The following is a 19,042-nucleotide window of genomic DNA, read 5'->3' as shown; positions in this document are numbered from 1 at the left end:
CCAAAAAACCAATGGGAAAACGGGGTGCAAAGCCACAACGGGGTGCAAGAAAAACTGTATTATTTCCACTGTCCCAAGCGGAAAAGCACTTTCCTCCGCAAAATCTATCAAAGGGGCTGAAAAGGTGCAATTCCCACGCACTGAAGCCACACAGCCACCCCGTTCCCCCGCCCACCAAAAATTAAAATAATAGCTCTTTCCGTGAAGCAAATCCCTCTTTCCTGGCAAGGAACGTTTGAGCAGATGGATTCGTCGAGGAAACAAACCCCCCCAGCAGCTTTTTTACCTCGCCTTTGGCTCTTTCCACCTCATCCCGGACTCTCTTGACCCTTTTCTCCAGCAGGCGAGGTCAGGTGCACCCAAATCGCACTGTCTTCCTCCAGAAGTAACAAGAGTCAACACACTGGGCCACGGTTTGCCTCTGGATCTATGGGGAGAAATCCAGGGATATTAAAGACTCCCTTGTCATTACAAAGGAGGGCAATGATGTCTTCTCCCGCTGGGTTTTGAGCAGGAAGAAGGGTCCTAAGGACAGGATTCCAACGGGGGATTGAAAATAGGGCTTTCTGGGTTAAAAGCCTCCCCGCTAACCAGCTCCGCCCCGCTCCAACGGCTTTACCTCCTTCTGGATGAGGCCAAAAGTCTTCTGATGGACAAAAAAAAGGCTCTTTCAAGAGCTTTTGGAGCGGGATCTCCAGAGAGAAACTCCTCCCTGGCTGCAGATGAGGTGGGACCGCCAAAACCCCCCCTTTCTCATGGAAGATGCTCCCGAGAGCACCATCGGCTCTTATCTAGCCACTTTCCTCCCAAAAACGAGCCATCTCCTTCCCTCCAACGCTACGGGGCCAAGACAAGATGGGAGAGAAGCCAAACGCCCTATCAAGTAACTCTGAAAAGGGGGAATTTGCCCCTTTCCCACAAGAAAAGCCTGAAGAGAAACCTTGCTCCTGCGGCTCGGGCTTGCTTTCCATGTCACCCCAGGGCTTCCAAACCAGGGAGGCTCCTTCGTCCTCCTCTTCCAAGAGGGATCTGTCCCGCAGGGCAGGCAGCTCCGCCTGCAACTGCTCCCCGACATTGATGCGGCTGAAAGGGGGAGGAAGAGGAGGGGGAGGAAGGCACGTCGGGAATGGATATGGCGCAACAAACGCTAAAAAAAGAGGGAAAACGTGGTGAGGTGGGGCAAAACCGGTCCCTATTTCCCAGCAAAACATCACTCAGTCTTCCGCCACCAACTTCCACCGCCCCTTCCCACCCCCAGCGTTACCCTTCGGCCACTGGAGGCTTTTTGGGCCCCATCGGGCAGGACAATTTGGGGGTTTCCCCAAAAAAACAATCCAACTGCTGAATGTCACTCTCCACAGCAGTAGGAAGCTGCCACAGCCACGGCCAGCGAGCGACCGCCGCCTCGGAATGTTGTGTGGAACGCGGGAGGCCGGCAACGGCCTGTGACGTCAGCAAAACCAGTGCTTTACTGGGACAGCACTGGGCCTTTGGGGGGGTTTCTGGCCCATATGGGGGACCCTCCACCCAAAAACACGCTGTGGAGAAGGGGCCGAGCGACACCCACCCCCACCCCCAGTTCCCTCCTCCCGTTTTCCCAGGGGTCGCCCTCATTCCCACGGCTCAACGTGGATTTTTGCCTCATCCTCCATCAAAAGAACCCCAAAATCCTGGATGTTCTGCCCAAAAAATCCTACAAAACCACGCTGGGGATAAAAATCTTTCCGCCAAGACCCTCCTTTAGCCTTCCTTGCCCTCCTCCTCCTCACACACCACTCCATCCCCCACAAAATTTCCCCCTTCTCAGGGAAATCATGGCTCTGCAGAGGGACCCTCCGGCTACCACTTCACCCCTGCGGCTGCCCCGGGCCAGAAGGCGGGCATTGAGCCATTTGGGGCTTTTCTAGAAGCAAAAGGAGCAAAGCGAAACCCCGGGGGCCCTTTCCATCCCCCAATCCCCTAGTCCATGGGCTGCAGTCATCATGCTCTAGTGCACTTCACTCTCTTCACAAGTTGGAAGCCCACGAGAAGCACAGTTAGGACGCCACATTTTAAGAAAGCAAACTTCCAGCTCTTCAAGGAGTTAGGAAATAGGACCCCGTGGGAAACTGCCCTTAGGGACAAGGGAGCAGAACAAAGGAAAAAGGGATTTTTAAGTCCTTCCTCTAGAAATCCATTAGACCCAGCTTCATAGAAACGACACCGGTCTGGATGCTGGTGGTTAAAGAAGATGGATCGGTGGGGGTTAAATTAGGAGAATTAATTGGGCGATCACTTCAAATGAGGTCAAATTAAAACTGGAGGCATTTTGCTGGCTGTGAGGGACTGGAGTGGGCAAGCCTCGGGCCACAAAACTCAATGGAACTTGAGTTTGTCCTGGGCAAAAAGGGGAAACCTGAGGCTTTTGCACAAGGAGGGGCCGCTCTGAACCTCACGGCTCCGGGGAAGGTCTCCCCGACTCCAAAAAGACAGAACGTTGGGGGTTGAAAGTCAAATAAAACCACCAAGAGGCACCTGGGCAAGGGCAATCCTCCAGCTGCCCTTCCCTTCTGCCCGCACACCCCCCCACCCTCCCCCAGGGTGCTTTTCTGAACCCAAAGGAGGCATTTGGGGAAGAAAAAGGGAGGGCTGACCTTCCGCACTCACCTCAGGGCAAGTCCCAGCACAGGGAGGTCCCGGCATCCCCGGAGGAGCCGCAGGCGCTGTGGGGCTGCGGGTGGTGACGCCCCGGCGTGGGCTTGTCTTTGGGGGTCGCACGTGGCCTCTTCTTCTGGTGGCAGACGGCCTGCAAACCAGGGACAAAATAACTTGAAATGGCTCAAAAAGGCAGAAAAATAAGATTTTTTGGCCATGGATTTCACCCGGTTTATCAGCCCGGGTAAAGTCTAAACAGCCAAAAAACCAATGGGAAAATGGGTGCAAAGCCACAACGGGGTGCAAGAAAAACTGTATTATTTCCACTGTCCCAAGCGGAAAAGCACTTTCCTCCACAAAATCTATCAAAGGGGCTGAAAAGGTGCAATTCCCACGCACTGAAGCCACACAGCCACCCCGTTCCCCCGCCCAACAAAAATTAAAATAATATCTCTTTCCGTGAAGCAAATCCCTCTTTCCTGGCAAGGAACGTTTGAGCAGATGGATTCGTCGAGGAAACAAACCCCCCCAGCAGCTTTTTTACCTCGCCTTTGGCTTTTTCCACCTCATCCCGGACTCTCTTGACCCTTTTCTCCAGCAGGCGAGGTCAGGTGCACCCAAATCGCACTTTCTTCCTCCAGAAGTAACAAGAGTCAACACACTGGGCCACGGTTTGCCTCTGGATCTATGGGGAGAAATCCAGGGATATTAAAGACTCCCTTGTCATTACAAAGGAGGGCAATGATGTCTTCTCCCGCTGGGTTTTGAGCAGGAAGAAGGGTCCTAAGGACAGGATTCCAACGGGGGATTGAAAATAGGGCTTTTGGGGTTAAAAGCCTCCCCGCTAACCAGCTCCGCCCCGCTCCAACGGCTTTACCTCCTTCTGGATGAGGCCAAAAGTCTTCTGATGGACAAAAAAAAGGCTCTTTCAAGAGCTTTGGGAGCGGGATCTCCAGAGAGAAACTCCTCCCTGGCTGCAGATGAGGTGGGACCGCCAAACCCCCCCCTTTCTCATGGAAGATGCTCCCGAGAGCACCATCGGCTCTTATCTAGCCACTTTCCTCCCAAAAACGAGCCATCTCCTTCCCTCCAACGCTACGGGGCCAAGACAAGACGGGAGAGAAGCCAAACGCCCTATCAAGTAACTCTGAAAAGGTGGAATTTGCCCCTTTCCCACAAGAAAAGCCTGAAGAGAAACCTTGCTCCTGCGGCTCGGGCTTGCTTTCCATGTCACCCCAGGGCTTCCAAACCAGGGAGGCTCCTTCCTCCTCCTCTTCCAAGAGGGATCTGTCCCGCAGGGCAGGCAGCTCCGCCTGCAACTGCTCCCCGACATTGATGCGGCTGAAAGGGGGAGGAAGAGGAGGGGGAGGAAGGCACGTCGGGAATGGATACGGCGCAACAAACGCTAAAAAAAGAGGGAAAACGTGGTGAGGTGGGGCAAAACCGGTCCCTATTTCCCAGCAAAACATCACTCAGTCTTCCGCCACCAACTTCCACCGCCCCTTCCCACCCCCAGCGTTACCCTTCGGCCACTGGAGGCTTTTTGGGCCCCATCGGGCAGGACAATTTGGGGGTTTCCCCAAAAAAACAATCCAACTGCTGAATGTCACTCTCCACAGCAGTAGGAAGCTGCCACAGCCACGGCCAGCGAGCGACCGCCGCCTCGGAATGTTGTGTGGAACGCGGGAGGCCGGCAACGGCCTGTGACGTCAGCAAAACCAGTGCTTTACTGGGACAGCACTGGGCCTTTGGGGGGGTTTCTGGCCCATATGGGGGACCCTCCACCCAAAAACACGCTGTGGAGAAGGGGCCGAGCGACACCCACCCCCACCCCCAGTTCCCTCCTCCCGTTTTCCCAGGGGTCGCCCTCATTCCCACGGCTCAACGTGGATTTTTGCCTCATCCTCCATCAAAAGAACCCCAAAATCCTGGATGTTCTGCCCAAAAAATCCTACAAAACCACGCTGGGGATAAAAATCTTTCCGCCAAGACCCTCCTTTAGCCTTCCTTGCCCTCCTCCTCCTCACACACCACTCCATCCCCCACAAAATTTCCCCCTTCTCAGGGAAATCATGGCTCTGCAGAGGGACCCTCCGGCTACCACTTCACCCCTGCGGCTGCCCCGGGCCAGAAGGCGGGCATTGAGCCATTTGGGGCTTTTCTAGAAGCAAAAGGAGCAAAGCGAAACCCCGGGGGCCCTTTCCATCCCCCAATCCCCTAGTCCATGGGCTGCAGTCATCATGCTCTAGTGCACTTCACTCTCTTCACAAGTTGGAAGCCCACGAGAAGCACAGTTAGGACGCCACATTTGAAGAAAGCAAACTTCCAGCTCTTCAAGGAGTTAGGAAATAGGACCCCGGGGGAAACTGCCCTTAGGGACAAGGCAGCAGAACAAAGGAAAAAGGGATTTTTAAGTCCTTCCTCTAGAAATCCATTAGACCCAGCTTCATAGAAACGACACCGGTCTGGATGCTGGTGGTTAAAGAAGATGGATCGGTGGGGGTTAAATTAGGAGAATTAATTGGGCGATCACTTCAAATGAGGTCAAATTAAAACTGGAGGCATTTTGCTGGCTGTGAGGGACTGGAGTGGGCAAGCCTCGGGCCACAAAACTCAATGGAACTTGAGTTTGTCCTGGGCAAAAAGGGGAAACCTGAGGCTTTTGCACAAGGAGGGGCCGCTCTGAACCTCACGGCTCCGGGGAAGGTCTCCCCGACTCCAAAAAGACAGAATGTTGGGGGTTGAAAGTCAAATAAAACCACCAAGAGGCACCTGGGCAAGGGCAATCCTCCAGCTGCCCTTCCCTTCTGCCCCCACACCCCCCCCCCCTCCCCCAGGGTGCTTTTCTGAACCCAAAGGAGGCATTTGGGGAAGAAAAAGGGAGGGCTGACCTTCCGCACTCACCTCAGGGCAAGTCCCAGCACAGGGAGGTCCCGGCATCCCCGGAGGAGCCGCAGGCGCTGTGGGGCTGCGGGTGGTGACGCCCCGGCGTGGGCTTGTCTTTGGGGGTCGCACGTGGCCTCTTCTTCTGGTGGCAGACGGCCTGCAAACCAGGGACAAAATAACTTGAAATGGCTCAAAAAGGCAGAAAAATAAGATTTTTTGGCCATGGATTTCACCCGGTTTATCAGCCCGGGTAAAGTCTAAACAGCCAAAAAACCAATGGGAAAATGGGTGCAAAGCCACAACGGGGTGCAAGAAAAACTGTATTATTTCCACTGTCCCAAGCGGAAAAGCACTTTCCTCCACAAAATCTATCAAAGGGGCTGAAAAGGTGCAATTCCCACGCACTGAAGCCACACAGCCACCCCGTTCCCCCGCCCAACAAAAATTAAAATAATATCTCTTTCCGTGAAGCAAATCCCTCTTTCCTGGCAAGGAACGTTTGAGCAGATGGATTCGTCGAGGAAACAAACCCCCCCAGCAGCTTTTTTACCTCGCCTTTGGCTTTTTCCACCTCATCCCGGACTCTCTTGACCCTTTTCTCCAGCAGGCGAGGTCAGGTGCACCCAAATCGCACTTTCTTCCTCCAGAAGTAACAAGAGTCAACACACTGGGCCACGGTTTGCCTCTGGATCTATGGGGAGAAATCCAGGGATATTAAAGACTCCCTTGTCATTACAAAGGAGGGCAATGATGTCTTCTCCCGCTGGGTTTTGAGCAGGAAGAAGGGTCCTAAGGACAGGATTCCAACGGGGGATTGAAAATAGGGCTTTTGGGGTTAAAAGCCTCCCCGCTAACCAGCTCCGCCCCGCTCCAACGGCTTTACCTCCTTCTGGATGAGGCCAAAAGTCTTCTGATGGACAAAAAAAAGGCTCTTTCAAGAGCTTTGGGAGCGGGATCTCCAGAGAGAAACTCCTCCCTGGCTGCAGATGAGGTGGGACCGCCAAACCCCCCCCTTTCTCATGGAAGATGCTCCCGAGAGCACCATCGGCTCTTATCTAGCCACTTTCCTCCCAAAAACGAGCCATCTCCTTCCCTCCAACGCTACGGGGCCAAGACAAGACGGGAGAGAAGCCAAACGCCCTATCAAGTAACTCTGAAAAGGGGGAATTTGCCCCTTTCCCACAAGAAAAGCCTGAAGAGAAACCTTGCTCCTGCGGCTCGGGCTTGCTTTCCATGTCACCCCAGGGCTTCCAAACCAGGGAGGCTCCTTCCTCCTCCTCTTCCAAGAGGGATCTGTCCCGCAGGGCAGGCAGCTCCGCCTGCAACTGCTCCCCGACATTGATGCGGCTGAAAGGGGGAGGAAGAGGAGGGGGAGGAAGGCACGTCGGGAATGGATACGGCGCAACAAACGCTAAAAAAAGAGGGAAAACGTGGTGAGGTGGGGCAAAACCGGTCCCTATTTCCCAGCAAAACATCACTCAGTCTTCCGCCACCAACTTCCACCGCCCCTTCCCACCCCCAGCGTTACCCTTCGGCCACTGGAGGCTTTTTGGGCCCCATCGGGCAGGACAATTTGGGGGTTTCCCCAAAAAAACAATCCAACTGCTGAATGTCACTCTCCACAGCGGTAGGAAGCTGCCACAGCCACGGCCAGCGAGCGATCGCCGCCTCGGAATGTTGTGTGGAACGCGGGAGGCCGGCAACGGCCTGTGACGTCAGCAAAACCAGTGCTTTACTGGGACAGCACTGGGCCTTTGGGGGGGTTTCTGGCCCATATGGGGGACCCTCCACCCAAAAACACGCTGTGGAGAAGGGGCCGAGCGACACCCACCCCCACCCCCAGTTCCCTCCTCCCGTTTTCCCAGGGGTCGCCCTCATTCCCACGGCTCAACGTGGATTTTTGCCTCATCCTCCATCAAAAGAACCCCAAAATCCTGGATGTTCTGCCCAAAAAATCCTACAAAACCACGCTGGGGATAAAAATCTTTCCGCCAAGACCCTCCTTTAGCCTTCCTTGCCCTCCTCCTCCTCACACACCACTCCATCCCCCACAAAATTTCCCCCTTCTCAGGGAAATCATGGCTCTGGAGATGGACCCTCCGGCTACCACTTCACCCCTGCGGCTGCCCCGGGGCAGAAGGCGGGGATTGAGCCATTTGGGGCTTTTCTAGAAGCAAAAGGAGCAAAGCGAAACCCCGGGGGCCCTTTCCATCCCCCAATCCCCTAGTCCATGGGCTGCAGTCATCATGCTCTAGTGCACTTCACTCTCTTCACAAGTTGGAAGCCCACGAGAAGCACAGTTAGGACGCCACATTTGAAGAAAGCAAACTTCCAGCTCTTCAAGGAGTTAGGAAATAGGACCCCGGGGGAAACTGCCCTTAGGGACAAGGCAGCAGAACAAAGGAAAAAGGGATTTTTAAGTCCTTCCTCTAGAAATCCATTAGACCCAGCTTCATAGAAACGACACCGGTCTGGATGCTGGTGGTTAAAGAAGATGGATCGGTGGGGGTTAAATTAGGAGAATTACTTGGGCGATCACTTCAAATGAGGTCAAATTAAAACTGGAGGCATTTTGCTGGCTGTGAGGGACTGGAGTGTGCAAGCCTCGGGCCACAAAACTCAATGGAACTTGAGTTTGTCCTGGGCAAAAAGGGGAAACCTGAGGGTTTTGCACAAGGAGGGGCCGCTCTGAACCTCACGGCTCCGGGGAAGGTCTCCCCGACTCCAAAAAGACAGAACGTTGGGGGTTGAAAGTCAAATAAAACCACCAAGAGGCACCTGGGCAAGGGCAATCCTCCAGCTGCCCTTCCCTTCTGCCCCCACACCCCCCCCCCTCCCCCCGGGTGCTTTTCTGAACCCAAAGGAGGCATTTGGGGAAGAAAAAGGGAGGGCTGACCTTCCGCACTCACCTCAGGGCAAGTCCCAGCACAGGGAGGTCCCGGCATCCCCGGAGGAGCCGCAGGCGCTGTGGGGCTGCGGGTGGTGACGCCCCGGCGTGGGCTTGTCTTTGGGGGTCGCACGTGGCCTCTTCTTCTGGTGGCAGACGGCCTGCAAACCAGGGACAAAATAACTTGAAATGGCTCAAAAAGGCAGAAAAATAAGATTTTTTGGCCATGGATTTCACCCGGTTTATCAGCCCGGGTAAAGTCTAAACAGCCAAAAAACCAATGGGAAAACGGGGTGCAAAGCCACAACGGGGTGCAAGAAAAACTGTATTATTTCCACTGTCCCAAGCGGAAAAGCACTTTCCTCCACAAAATCTATCAAAGGGGCTGAAAAGGTGCAATTCCCACGCACTGAAGCCACACAGCCACCCCGTTCCCCCGCCCACCAAAAATTAAAATAATATCTCTTTCCGTGAAGCAAATCCCTGTTTCCTGGCAAGGAACGTTTGAGCAGATGGATTCGTCGAGGAAACAAACCCCCCCAGCAGCTTTTTTACCTCGCCTTTGGCTTTTTCCACCTCATCCCGGACTCTCTTGACCCTTTTCTCCAGCAGGCGAGGTCAGGTGCACCCAAATCGCACTTTCTTCCTCCAGAAGTAACAAGAGTCAACACACTGGGCCACGGTTTGCCTCTGGATCTATGGGGAGAAATCCAGGGATATTAAAGACTCCCTAAGGAGTCTTTACATATCCATGGATTCTTCTCCCGCTGGGTTTTGAGCAGGAAGAAGGGTCCTAAGGACAGGATTCCAACGGGGGATTGAAAATAGGGCTTTCTGGGTTAAAAGCCTCCCCGCTAACCAGCTCCGCCCCGCTCCAACGGCTTTACCTCCTTCTGGATGAGGCCAAAAGTCTTCTGATGGACAAAAAAAAAGGCTCTTTCAAGAGCTTTTGGAGCGGGATCTCCAGAGAGAAACTCCTCCCTGGCTGCAGATGAGGTGGGACCGCCAAAACCCCCCCTTTCTCATGGAAGATGCTCCCGAGAGCACCATCGGCTCTTATCTAGCCACTTTCCTCCCAAAAACGAGCCATCTCCTTCCCTCCAACGCTACGGGGCCAAGACAAGACGGGAGAGAAGCCAAACGCCCTATCAAGTAACTCTGAAAAGGTGGAATTTGCCCCTTTCCCACAAGAAAAGCCTGAAGAGAAACCTTGCTCCTGCGGCTCGGGCTTGCTTTCCATGTCACCCCAGGGCTTCCAAACCAGGGAGGCTCCTTCCTCCTCCTCTTCCAAGAGGGATCTGTCCCGCAGGGCAGGCAGCTCCGCCTGCAACTGCTCCCCGACATTGATGCGGCTGAAAGGGGGAGGAAGAGGAGGGGGAGGAAGGCACGTCGGGAATGGATACGGCGCAACAAACGCTAAAAAAAGAGGGAAAACGTGGTGAGGTGGGGCAAAACCGGTCCCTATTTCCCAGCAAAACATCACTCAGTCTTCCGCCACCAACTTCCACCGCCCCTTCCCACCCCCAGCGTTACCCTTCGGCCACTGGAGGCTTTTTGGGCCCCATCGGGCAGGACAATTTGGGGGTTTCCCCAAAAAAACAATCCAACTGCTGAATGTCACTCTCCACAGCAGTAGGAAGCTGCCACAGCCACGGCCAGCGAGCGACCGCCGCCTCGGAATGTTGTGTGGAACGCGGGAGGCCGGCAACGGCCTGTGACGTCAGCAAAACCAGTGCTTTACTGGGACAGCACTGGGCCTTTGGGGGGGTTTCTGGCCCATATGGGGGACCCTCCACCCAAAAACACGCTGTGGAGAAGGGGCCGAGCGACACCCACCCCCACCCCCAGTTCCCTCCTCCCGTTTTCCCAGGGGTCGCCCTCATTCCCACGGCTCAACGTGGATTTTTGCCTCATCCTCCATCAAAAGAACCCCAAAATCCTGGATGTTCTGCCCAAAAAATCCTACAAAACCACGCTGGGGATAAAAATCTTTCCGCCAAGACCCTCCTTTAGCCTTCCTTGCCCTCCTCCTCCTCACACACCACTCCATCCCCCACAAAATTTCCCCCTTCTCAGGGAAATCATGGCTCTGGAGATGGACCCTCCGGCTACCACTTCACCCCTGCGGCTGCCCCGGGGCAGAAGGCGGGCATTGAGCCATTTGGGGCTTTTCTAGAAGCAAAAGGAGCAAAGCGAAACCCCGGGGGCCCTTTCCATCCCCCAATCCCCTAGTCCATGGGCTGCAGTCATCATGCTCTAGTGCAGTTCACTCTCTTCACAAGTTGGAAGCCCACGAGAAGCACAGTTAGGACGCCACATTTTAAGAAAGCAAACTTCCAGCTCTTCAAGGAGTTAGGAAATAGGACCCCGGGGGAAACTGCCCTTAGGGACAAGGCAGCAGAACAAAGGAAAAAGGGATTTTTAAGTCCTTCCTCTAGAAATCCATTAGACCCAGCTTCATAGAAACGACACCGGTCTGGATGCTGGTGGTTAAAGAAGATGGATCGGTGGGGGTTAAATTAGGAGAATTAATTGGGCGATCACTTCAAATGAGGTCAAATTAAAACTGGAGGCATTTTGCTGGCTGTGAGGGACTGGAGTGGGCAAGCCTCGGGCCACAAAACTCAATGGAACTTGAGTTTGTCCTGGGCAAAAAGGGGAAACCTGAGGCTTTTGCACAAGGAGGGGCCGCTCTGAACCTCACGGCTCCGGGGAAGGTCTCCCCGACTCCAAAAAGACAGAACGTTGGGGGTTGAAAGTCAAATAAAACCACCAAGAGGCACCTGGGCAAGGGCAATCCTCCAGCTGCCCTTCCCTTCTGCCCCCGCCCCCCCCCCCCCCCCCCCCCAGGGTGCTTTTCTGAACCCAAAGGAGGCATTTGGGGAAGAAAAAGGGAGGGCTGACCTTCCGCACTCACCTCAGGGCAAGTCCCAGCACAGGGAGGTCCCGGCATCCCCGGAGGAGCCGCAGGCGCTGTGGGGCTGTGGGTGGTGACGCCCCGGCGTGGGCTTGTCTTTGGGGGTCGCACGTGGCCTCTTCTTCTGGTGGCAGACGGCCTGCAAACCAGGGACAAAATAACTTGAAATGGCTCAAAAAGGCAGAAAAATAAGATTTTTTGGCCATGGATTTCACCCGGTTTATCAGCCCGGGTAAAGTCTAAACAGCCAAAAAACCAATGGGAAAACGGGGTGCAAAGCCACAACGGGGTGCAAGAAAAACTGTATTATTTCCACTGTCCCAAGCGGAAAAGCACTTTCCTCCACAAAATCTATCAAAGGGGCTGAAAAGGTGCAATTCCCACGCACTGAAGCCACACAGCCACCCCGTTCCCCTGCCCAACAAAAATTAAAATAATATCTCTTTCCGTGAAGCAAATCCCTCTTTCCTGGCAAGGAACGTTTGAGCAGATGGATTCGTCGAGGAAACAAACCCCCCCAGCAGCTTTTTTACCTCGCCTTTGGCTTTTTCCACCTCATCCCGGACTCTCTTGACCCTTTTCTCCAGCAGGCGAGGTCAGGTGCACCCAAATCGCACTTTCTTCCTCCAGAAGTAACAAGAGTCAACACACTGGGCCACGGTTTGCCTCTGGATCTATGGGGAGAAATCCAGGGATATTAAAGACTCCCTTGTCATTACAAAGGAGGGCAATGATGTCTTCTCCCGCTGGGTTTTGAGCAGGAAGAAGGGTCCTAAGGACAGGATTCCAACGGGGGATTGAAAATAGGGCTTTCTGGGTTAAAAGCCTCCCCGCTAACCAGCTCCGCCCCGCTCCAACGGCTTTACCTCCTTCTGGATGAGGCCAAAAGTCTTCTGATGGACAAAAAAAAGGCTCTTTCAAGAGCTTTGGGAGCGGGATCTCCAGAGAGAAACTCCTCCCTGGCTGCAGATGAGGTGGGACCGCCAAACCCCCCCCTTTCTCATGGAAGATGCTCCCGAGAGCACCATCGGCTCTTATCTAGCCACTTTCCTCCCAAAAACGAGCCATCTCCTTCCCTCCAACGCTACGGGGCCAAGACAAGACGGGAGAGAAGCCAAACGCCCTATCAAGTAACTCTGAAAAGGTGGAATTTGCCCCTTTCCCACAAGAAAAGCCTGAAGAGAAACCTTGCTCCTGCGGCTCGGGCTTGCTTTCCATGTCACCCCAGGGCTTCCAAACCAGGGAGGCTCCTTCCTCCTCCTCTTCCAAGAGGGATCTGTCCCGCAGGGCAGGCAGCTCCGCCTGCAACTGCTCCCCGACATTGATGCGGCTGAAAGGGGGAGGAAGAGGAGGGGGAGGAAGGCACGTCGGGAATGGATACGGCGCAACAAACGCTAAAAAAAGAGGGAAAACGTGGTGAGGTGGGGCAAAACCGGTCCCTATTTCCCAGCAAAACATCACTCAGTCTTCCGCCACCAACTTCCACCGCCCCTTCCCACCCCCAGCGTTACCCTTCGGCCACTGGAGGCTTTTTGGGCCCCATCGGGCAGGACAATTTGGGGGTTTCCCCAAAAAAACAATCCAACTGCTGAATGTCACTCTCCACAGCGGTAGGAAGCTGCCACAGCCACGGCCAGCGAGCGACCGCCGCCTCGGAATGTTGTGTGGAACGCGGGAGGCCGGCAACGGCCTGTGACGTCAGCAAAACCAGTGCTTTACTGGGACAACACTGGGCCTTTGGGGGGGTTTCTGGCCCATATGGGGGACCCTCCACCCAAAAACACGCTGTGGAGAAGGGGCCGAGCGACACCCACCCCCACCCCCAGTTCCCTCCTCCCGTTTTCCCAGGGGTCGCCCTCATTCCCACGGCTCAACGTGGATTTTTGCCTCATCCTCCATCAAAAGAACCCCAAAATCCTGGATGTTCTGCCCAAAAAATCCTACAAAACCACGCTGGGGATAAAAATCTTTCCGCCAAGACCCTCCTTTAGCCTTCCTTGCCCTCCTCCTCCTCACACACCACTCCATCCCCCACAAAATTTCCCCCTTCTCAGGGAAATCATGGCTCTGCAGAGGGACCCTCCGGCTACCACTTCACCCCTGCGGCTGCCCCGGGCCAGAAGGCGGGCATTGAGCCATTTGGGGCTTTTCTAGAAGCAAAAGGAGCAAAGCGAAACCCCGGGGGCCCTTTCCATCCCCCAATCCCCTAGTCCATGGGCTGCAGTCATCATGCTCTAGTGCACTTCACTCTCTTCACAAGTTGGAAGCCCACGAGAAGCACAGTTAGGACGCCACATTTGAAGAAAGCAAACTTCCAGCTCTTCAAGGAGTTAGGAAATAGGACCCCGGGGGAAACTGCCCTTAGGGACAAGGCAGCAGAACAAAGGAAAAAGGGATTTTTAAGTCCTTCCTCTAGAAATCCATTAGACCCAGCTTCATAGAAACGACACCGGTCTGGATGCTGGTGGTTAAAGAAGATGGATCGGTGGGGGTTAAATTAGGAGAATTAATTGGGCGATCACTTCAAATGAGGTCAAATTAAAACTGGAGGCATTTTGCTGGCTGTGAGGGACTGGAGTGGGCAAGCCTCGGGCCACAAAACTCAATGGAACTTGAGTTTGTCCTGGGCAAAAAGGGGAAACCTGAGGCTTTTGCACAAGGAGGGGCCGCTCTGAACCTCACGGCTCCGGGGAAGGTCTCCCCGACTCCAAAAAGACAGAATGTTGGGGGTTGAAAGTCAAATAAAACCACCAAGAGGCACCTGGGCAAGGGCAATCCTCCAGCTGCCCTTCCCTTCTGCCCCCACACCCCCCCCCCCTCCCCCAGGGTGCTTTTCTGAACCCAAAGGAGGCATTTGGGGAAGAAAAAGGGAGGGCTGACCTTCCGCACTCACCTCAGGGCAAGTCCCAGCACAGGGAGGTCCCGGCATCCCCGGAGGAGCCGCAGGCGCTGTGGGGCTGCGGGTGGTGACGCCCCGGCGTGGGCTTGTCTTTGGGGGTCGCACGTGGCCTCTTCTTCTGGTGGCAGACGGCCTGCAAACCAGGGACAAAATAACTTGAAATGGCTCAAAAAGGCAGAAAAATAAGATTTTTTGGCCATGGATTTCACCCGGTTTATCAGCCCGGGTAAAGTCTAAACAGCCAAAAAACCAATGGGAAAATGGGTGCAAAGCCACAACGGGGTGCAAGAAAAACTGTATTATTTCCACTGTCCCAAGCGGAAAAGCACTTTCCTCCACAAAATCTATCAAAGGGGCTGAAAAGGTGCAATTCCCACGCACTGAAGCCACACAGCCACCCCGTTCCCCCGCCCACCAAAAATTAAAATAATAGCTCTTTCCGTGAAGCAAATCCCTCTTTCCTGGCAAGGAACGTTTGAGCAGATGGATTCGTCGAGGAAACAAACCCCCCCAGCAGCTTTTTTACCTCGCCTTTGGCTTTTTCCACCTCATCCCGGACTCTCTTGACCCTTTTCTCCAGCAGGCGAGGTCAGGTGCACCCAAATCGCACTTTCTTCCTCCAGAAGTAACAAGAGTCAACACACTGGGCCACGGTTTGCCTCTGGATCTATGGGGAGAAATCCAGGGATATTAAAGACTCCCTTGTCATTACAAAGGAGGGCAATGATGTCTTCTCCCGCTGGGTTTTTAGCAGGAAGAAGGGTCCTAAGGACAGGATTCCAACGGGGGATTGAAAATAGGGCTTTTGGGGTTAAAAGCCTCCCCGCTAACCAGCTCCGCCCCGCTCCAACGGCTTTACCTCCTTCTGGATGAGGCCAAAAGTCTTCTGATGGACAAAAAAAAGGCTCTTTCAAGAGCTTTGGGAGCGGGATCTCCAGAGAGAAACTCCTCCCTGGCTGCAGATGAGGTGGGACCGCCAAACCCCCCCCTTTCTCATGGAAGATGCTCCCGAGAGCACCATCGGCTCTTATCTAGCCACTTTCCTCCCAAAAACGAGCCATCTCCTTCCCTCCAACGCTACGGGGCCAAGACAAGACGGGAGAGAAGCCAAACGCCCTATCAAGTAACTCTGAAAAGGTGGAATTTGCCCCTTTCCCACAAGAAAAGCCTGAAGAGAAACCTTGCTCCTGCGGCTCGGGCTTGCTTTCCATGTCACCCCAGGGCTTCCAAACCAGGGAGGCTCCTTCCTCCTCCTCTTCCAAGAGGGATCTGTCCCGCAGGGCAGGCAGCTCCGCCTGCAACTGCTCCCCGACATTGATGCGGCTGAAAGGGGGAGGAAGAGGAGGGGGAGGAAGGCACGTCGGGAATGGATACGGCGCAACAAACGCTAAAAAAAGAGGGAAAACGTGGTGAGGTGGGGCAAAACCGGTCCCTATTTCCCAGCAAAACATCACTCAGTCTTCCGCCACCAACTTCCACCGCCCCTTCCCACCCCCAGCGTTACCCTTCGGCCACTGGAGGCTTTTTGGGCCCCATCGGGCAGGACAATTTGGGGGTTTCCCCAAAAAAACAATCCAACTGCTGAATGTCACTCTCCACAGCGGTAGGAAGCTGCCACAGCCACGGCCAGCGAGCGATCGCCGCCTCGGAATGTTGTGTGGAACGCGGGAGACCGGCAACGGCCTGTGACGTCAGCAAAACCAGTGCTTTACTGGGACAGCACTGGGCCTTTGGGGGGGTTTCTGGCCCATATGGGGGACCCTCCACCCAAAAACACGCTGTGGAGAAGGGGCCGAGCGACACCCACCCCCACCCCCAGTTCCCTCCTCCCGTTTTCCCAGGGGTCGCCCTCATTCCCACGGCTCAACGTGGATTTTTGCCTCATCCTCCATCAAAAGAACCCCAAAATCCTGGATGTTCTGCCCAAAAAATCCTACAAAACCACGCTGGGGATAAAAATCTTTCCGCCAAGACCCTCCTTTAGCCTTCCTTGCCCTCCTCCTCCTCACACACCACTCCATCCCCCACAAAATTTCCCCCTTCTCAGGGAAATCATGGCTCTGGAGATGGACCCTCCGGCTACCACTTCACCCCTGCGGCTGCCCCGGGGCAGAAGGCGGGGATTGAGCCATTTGGGGCTTTTCTAGAAGCAAAAGGAGCAAAGCGAAACCCCGGGGGCCCTTTCCATCCCCCAATCCCCTAGTCCATGGGCTGCAGTCATCATGCTCTAGTGCACTTCACTCTCTTCACAAGTTGGAAGCCCACGAGAAGCACAGTTAGGACGCCACATTTGAAGAAAGCAAACTTCCAGCTCTTCAAGGAGTTAGGAAATAGGACCCCGGGGGAAACTGCCCTTAGGGACAAGGCAGCAGAACAAAGGAAAAAGGGATTTTTAAGTCCTTCCTCTAGAAATCCATTAGACCCAGCTTCATAGAAACGACACCGGTCTGGATGCTGGTGGTTAAAGAAGATGGATCGGTGGGGGTTAAATTAGGAGAATTACTTGGGCGATCACTTCAAATGAGGTCAAATTAAAACTGGAGGCATTTTGCTGGCTGTGAGGGACTGGAGTGTGCAAGCCTCGGGCCACAAAACTCAATGGAACTTGAGTTTGTCCTGGGCAAAAAGGGGAAACCTGAGGCTTTTGCACAAGGAGGGGCCGCTCTGAACCTCACGGCTCCGGGGAAGGTCTCCCCGACTCCAAAAAGACAGAACGTTGGGGGTTGAAAGTCAAATAAAACCACCAAGAGGCACCTGGGCAAGGGCAATCCTCCAGCTGCCCTTCCCTTCTGCCCCCACACCCCCCCCCCTCCCCCCGGGTGCTTTTCTGAACCCAAAGGAGGCATTTGGGGAAGAAAAAGGGAGGGCTGACCTTCCGCACTCACCTCAGGGCAAGTCCCAGCACAGGGAGGTCCCGGCATCCCCGGAGGAGCCGCAGGCGCTGTGGGGCTGCGGGTGGTGACGCCCCGGCGTGGGCTTGTCTTTGGGGGTCGCACGTGGCCTCTTCTTCTGGTGGCAGACGGCCTGCAAACCAGGGACAAAATAACTTGAAATGGCTCAAAAAGGCAGAAAAATAAGATTTTTTGGCCATGGATTTCACCCGGTTTATCAGCCCGGGTAAAGTCTAAACAGCCAAAAAACCAATGGGAAAACGGGGTGCAAAGCCACAACGGGGTGCAAGAAAAACTGTATTATTTCCACTGTCCCAAGCGGAAAAGCACTTTCCTCCACAAAATCTATCAAAGGGGCTGAAAAGGTGCAATTCCCACGCACTGAAGCCACACAGCCACCCCGTTCCCCCGCCCACCAAAAATTAAAATAATATCTCTTTCCGTGAAGCAAATCCCTGTTTCCTGGCAAGGAACGTTTGAGCAGATGGATTCGTCGAGGAAACAAACCCCCCCAGCAGCTTTTTTACCTCGCCTTTGGCTTTTTCCACCTCATCCCGGACTCTCTTGACCCTTTTCTCCAGCAGGCGAGGTCAGGTGCACCCAAATCGCACTTTCTTCCTCCAGAAGTAACAAGAGTCAACACACTGGGCCACGGTTTGCCTCTGGATCTATGGGGAGAAATCCAGGGATATTAAAGACTCCCTTGTCATTACAAAGGAGGGCAATGATGTCTTCTCCCGCTGGGTTTTGAGCAGGAAGAAGGGTCCTAAGGACAGGATTCCAACGGGGGATTGAAAATAGGGCTTTCTGGGTTAAAAGCCTCCCCGCTAACCAGCTCCGCCCCGCTCCAACGGCTTTACCTCCTTCTGGATGAGGCCAAAAGTCTTCTGATGGACAAAAAAAAGGCTCTTTCAAGAGCTTTTGGAGCGGGATCTCCAGAGAGAAACTCCTCCCTGGCTGCAGATGAGGTGGGACCGCCAAAACCCCCCCTTTCTCATGGAAGATGCTCCCGAGAGCACCATCGGCTCTTATCTAGCCACTTTCCTCCCAAAAACGAGCCATCTCCTTCCCTCCAACGCTACGGGGCCAAGACAAGACGGGAGAGAAGCCAAACGCCCTATCAAGTAACTCTGAAAAGGTGGAATTTGCCCCTTTCCCACAAGAAAAGCCTGAAGAGAAACCTTGCTCCTGCGGCTCGGGCTTGCTTTCCATGTCACCCCAGGGCTTCCAAACCAGGGAGGCTCCTTCCTCCTCCTCTTCCAAGAGGGATCTGTCCCGCAGGGCAGGCAGCTCCGCCTGCAACTGCTCCCCGACATTGATGCGGCTGAAAGGGGGAGGAAGAGGAGGGGGAGGAAGGCACGTCGGGAATGGATACGGCGCAACAAACGCTAAAAAAAGAGGGAAAACGTGGTGAGGTGGGGCAAAACCGGTCCCTATTTCCCAGCAAAACATCACTCAGTCTTCCGCCACCAACTTCCACCGCCCCTTCCCACCCCCAGCGTTACCCTTCGGCCACTGGAGGCTTTTTGGGCCCCATCGGGCAGGACAATTTGGGGGTTTCCCCAAAAAAACAATCCAACTGCTGAATGTCACTCTCCACAGCAGTAGGAAGCTGCCACAGCCACGGCCAGCGAGCGACCGCCGCCTCGGAATGTTGTGTGGAACGCGGGAGGCCGGCAACGGCCTGTGACGTCAGCAAAACCAGTGCTTTACTGGGACAGCACTGGGCCTTTGGGGGGGTTTCTGGCCCATATGGGGGACCCTCCACCCAAAAACACGCTGTGGAGAAGGGGCCGAGCGACACCCACCCCCACCCCCAGTTCCCTCCTCCCGTTTTCCCAGGGGTCGCCCTCATTCCCACGGCTCAACGTGGATTTTTGCCTCATCCTCCATCAAAAGAACCCCAAAATCCTGGATGTTCTGCCCAA

The sequence above is a fragment of the Numenius arquata genome, unplaced genomic scaffold, assembly GCF_964106895.1.
Source record: "Numenius arquata unplaced genomic scaffold, bNumArq3.hap1.1 HAP1_SCAFFOLD_40, whole genome shotgun sequence".
NCBI classification, from domain to species: Eukaryota; Metazoa; Chordata; class Aves; order Charadriiformes; family Scolopacidae; genus Numenius; species Numenius arquata.
This window is presented reverse-complemented; position numbering follows the sequence as displayed.